Here is a 4,782-nt window from a genome sequence, read left to right on the forward strand (position 1 = left end):
TCATACAGTAATTCTATTCTTGAGTTTTTGAAAAACCTCTATATTGTTTTCTATAGCCAGAAATATACAATGGAAAAATGAAAGCATCTTCAATAAATGGTGCTGGGAAAATTGGAAAGCCACATGCAAAAGAATGAAACTAGACTGCTCTCACCATACATCAAAATTAACTCAAAATGGATCAAAGACCTAAAATTAAGACATGAAACAATAAATTGCAAAGAAGAAAACATAAGTTCTAAACTCATGGACCTTGGATTTAGAGAGGATTTTATGAATTTGATCTCAAAGGCAAGGGAAGTAAAAAATTAAAATAAACAAATGGGACTATATAAAACTAAAAAGCTTCTGTACAGCAAAAGAAACCATCAACTAAACAAAGAGGCAACCAACTCAATGCGAGAAGATATTTGTAAACAATACTTCTGATAAGGGGCGAATCTCCAATATGTATATAAAACCTCATATGACTCAACAACAACGAAACAATTCAATTAAAAGATGGGCAGAGGACTTGAAAAGACACTTCTCCCAAGAAGACATACAAATGTCCAATAGACATATGAAAAGATGCTCAACTTCATTAGCTATTAGAGAAATGCAAATAAAAACCATGATGAGATAACACGTCAGACCTGTTAGATTGGCTGTAATCAACAAGGCAAGTGATAAGTGTTGGAGAGGTTTTTGGGGAAAAGGAACCCTTAGACACTGCTGGTGGGACTGCAAATTGGTACAGCCGCTATCTACTTTTTAAATCTTGGATTCCCAGTGGTACTTTTTAAATCTTGGATTCCCAGTGGAACTGAAAGTATAACCCATGTTTCCTGACTTGTAGGCTTCAAACGTTACTTAGCATTCTCATGCTTTTCAAGTTAATAGTAGTCTCTGCAAGTTTGGGTTTGCAGTGTATTGGAATCCATACCCCAAATTAGCTTTAACATAATATGTTGCTTTAAAAGTTTAACATTTGCGCTGCTTCACAAATCAATGAAATATTAATGACTCCCTGGTGCTCTCTTTCCTGCACATCCTGAACTGCTTCCTAGACATCTACCCAGACATGTGCCACATAAACCACAAATTTCCAAGAGCCGAATGATGCATCTTCTCTCTTGAACCTGCTCCTTTCTGTTTTCTTAGAGTCACCCGCAGCAAGCATCAGCCTGACGGCTATTGTTCTCTTCACTTTGACCTCCCGATGCTGCCATCCAGCCTCTGTCTAATCGGTTCTAATCACATCTAATGCTGTGTTCTCTCTGCCTCTAGTCTCAATCCACTCCAATCCACCTTTCCTTTCGTACTCCAAATGCAAATTTAGTGATGTCGCTCTCTTCATTAAAAGCCTGCAAGGGCTCAGAGTTATGAATAGTTTTAAAGGTTAATGTGTATGCAGGAAAGATAATGAAAAGAAAGAAAGAAGGAAGCAGTGAAGGAAGGAATGTGTGTGTGGGAAAGGAGACAGGTTTGTCTCCTTTACTTGACTATAAAATCTATATTTCTGAGGAATGCCAGTTAATACCATGTGTGATATTAACCACATAGATTCCTTATCTAGGTATTCAGAGCCCTACTTATTTTCCCAGAGTCTGAATCCAGGAATGTTGACATTTTGAACCATAGTCAACTTGTTATTCCCTCTAAACACCATCTCTTTCTTTCTAGTCTCTTTAATTCTCTTTACTTTCTTCTGAGAACTAGACCGGAAGTGCCTCCTTTGTGATTTCTGCTACAACACCCTCAAAAAGATTTTTCTCAACTGCTTTGTTTGATCCATATGTTATCTGCACTGCTGTGATAAAATGTGAAATGGCAACCAACCTTTTGTTTATGAACAATCATTCATTGTTCATCTTGTGTCTCCTCAAATTATTAATGCAATCCTTGGGATATTTTAGTGTGAACAACTGCAAAATCTACGGTAATCTTTTTCTGGCTATTAGACATTGCCTTGAATGCCAGAAGATGTCACCGGTTTCTCAGGGACCAGAAACTTATATTTGAGGAATTCTTAAAGTACATCTTCTAAATCAGCTCTTACTCTGCCCTGTGCATCTTGAGAGCCAATGTAGAAGTTCCTTTCAGAGAAGAAGAAGGGGAAATCCTCGCTAACATTCACTAAGACCAGTTCCAGAAAAGATGGTTCAAATGTGTGTGACTTCTAGACTCTCATTTTGCACTACTTACTCAAAAAAACATAGCCAAACCTATTTAGATCTCTGTTGTTAAGGTGTCCTTGGAGATGGTCGACACTGAAGATCTTTTTTTCACGAAGTCATATCGGAGGCATTAAATGTTATTGTTACTGTTGACTCTGAAAGTTACCCTCTCCCAAAGTTAAAAAAAAATAAATTTAGGTCATTAAAAACTAAAAATAAAAACAATTTTCTGAAGGAACTTGAGCTACTTACTTATTTAATTCTGACTTTTTCAGAGCCTGACGATGGACCTCGGCCTTATTGACTTTATTGAAGTCTAATAGCAAGGCTTGTCTCAAAAGGAATCAAGGGAGATTTCTGCTAAAGTCTTACTTGGCAAGGCTTCTCTGTCTCCATTTCCTCCTCTGTCAAATGAGCATTATCATAAGCTGTGAATAACTTTCTAGAAAAAAATTGTTTTTAATTTAATGTACACTTATTAGTCACTTAGATAATGGGAAAGTTTGGATGCATGTTCAATTATCAAGTCCCCCTACATTTTCAACAGTAGTTGAATCAAGAAGAATGGTCCATTAATTACCTGTATTGTCAGGGGGAGTCAATTGGGATGCTTTGGGAACAAAAGGAATATTCATTAGTGGGAAAAGAAAATGGATGAAGCTTGAATTCTTTATTTCTCGGTTCCATGCCAACTTTGAAAATGGTCTAGCTGCACCTCTTAGCAGTGGATTCCTGTAATTGTAGAGTATTTAATAATGTCTTTAGTACACTAGGATATTACTTGCATTATCGCCCACAAATGCAGCCACTGGTGTGATTTTTGATGCAAGGTACCCTTTGTTGTGCTAGAAAAACTTATGCCTCTTGAAGTTACTTTCTGATCCAATTTCTTTGTAACTGTGCCCAAACCGAAGGCTAACATAGAAACAGAAAACGGTTTGCCCTTTGGCCTGCAGTATGCAGCCATCTATCTAGGGTCTTCCATGCAGACACAGGTGCTTACCTTGGCTTATGGTGAGTTTCGCATATTGATGAAGGATGATTGTTCCCATATGTGGTGGTTTCTGGAATAGCTTCTGGAGTGCTAAAGTTCCTGAAATCATACAGCTCATGCCATATGCTTTGATTTATGAAAATTCTTCAACAAGGTCAAGGTCTCTTATTTTACCAGTCTTTCACTCATTCATCAAGTATTTATTGAGCAGTTTCAATGTGTCAGGCTCTGGGACACAGCAAATACTAAGACATGCCCTGACTTCAAAACACTTTAAATATAGGAGACAGGGCCAAGTAAAAACACTGGTGCTAGAATTTAAAATATGGTGGTCTGATTATAAAGTGTAGAATCTTACCAAGTCACAAACTTATTCCAGTTATATACTCATCGGATTGTTTTGAGGAAGAAATGAAATAGCCCGTGTAAAGTTGCATAGCACTTGTCATATGTTAAATGCCCAGTAAATGTTAACTGACGTCATCGTTATATTTATTATCACCTCTCTATCACCCCACGTTGGAAGAACATAGTGGTTAAGCATGCTCTGTGCCTTACTAACTGCGATCAAATCCTGACTTGGAGACTAAAAAATGTGTGTGAACTTTGGCAGGATACTCAATTCCTTCACATCTCAGTTTTCTGGAAAATGGAGATCGTGGTGGTAGTTCTCAGTGGAAAGTAACCATCTGTCTCATTTTCGGCTGTAACCTTAACTAATAGACAGACCTCTTCCTGCCAGAGTAGGGGCTCATAAATATTTGTCCAATGAATGACTATCTCCTAGAGATATTCTCAAATCTAAATGAGTTAATAGATAGAAAGTGCTTAGGAAAATTCCTGGCATAATATAATTATTCAGTAAATGTTAACTTGGTTTTGTTTCACTTATTATCATTACCATTATTATTACTATCCAATGCCACTCCCTTCATCAAGCCCTCACTGACCATTACAATGAGAACATGGTCTCATTCTCCTCTGGACATTCAAATGTATTTCCTTGAACCTGTCTTATGACACAGCTTCTTTCCTGAGTTGCAATTTTTCACATGTTTTTCCTCCTCTTGGAGACTGAAAATGTTGTGAGGACAGGCATTGCTTATGCATCTTCGTGGCTGGCACAATAAGTTAGCAACTGCCCTAATACTAACAAGTTAGTGCTGCTCTGACAACACAGGCTTTATTACTTGCTAAATTTAATGCCCTTATATTTTTGTAATAGCATTTCGTTTGTTTGTTTGTCAGAGATATGAAGTTAGTAGAGAGATGAAAACGAAGTCAGATCTGTGGAGTCATGGTTTTTGAGAGAAGACGTTAGAATTGCACCAGCCATGTCCCTTCCTTCTCAGACGGTGCCTTCCTCCTCCAGGTGCTGCTTAGAGGTGTCTGATGGAGGGATGAGGAATGAATGGGAGATGCAATATGCTGACTTTCCTTGATGGTAACGTCATTCGTGTGTAGGGTTTTGGAGCTACACACAACATTTTCAGTTGGTCTTCGGGTGGGTAGAGGAAGCAAAATGATACAAGAGAGGTAAAGTCTACGTGAGAGGTGTTCAGATACGTGAGAGGTGTTCAGATAAAGTCTCATTTTCTTAAGATGGGGTTGGGATAAGGTGTTCGGAGT

The sequence above is a fragment of the Pteropus vampyrus genome, unplaced genomic scaffold (genome assembly GCF_000151845.1).
Source record: "Pteropus vampyrus isolate Shadow unplaced genomic scaffold, Pvam_2.0 Scaffold5, whole genome shotgun sequence".
NCBI classification, from domain to species: Eukaryota; Metazoa; Chordata; class Mammalia; order Chiroptera; family Pteropodidae; genus Pteropus; species Pteropus vampyrus.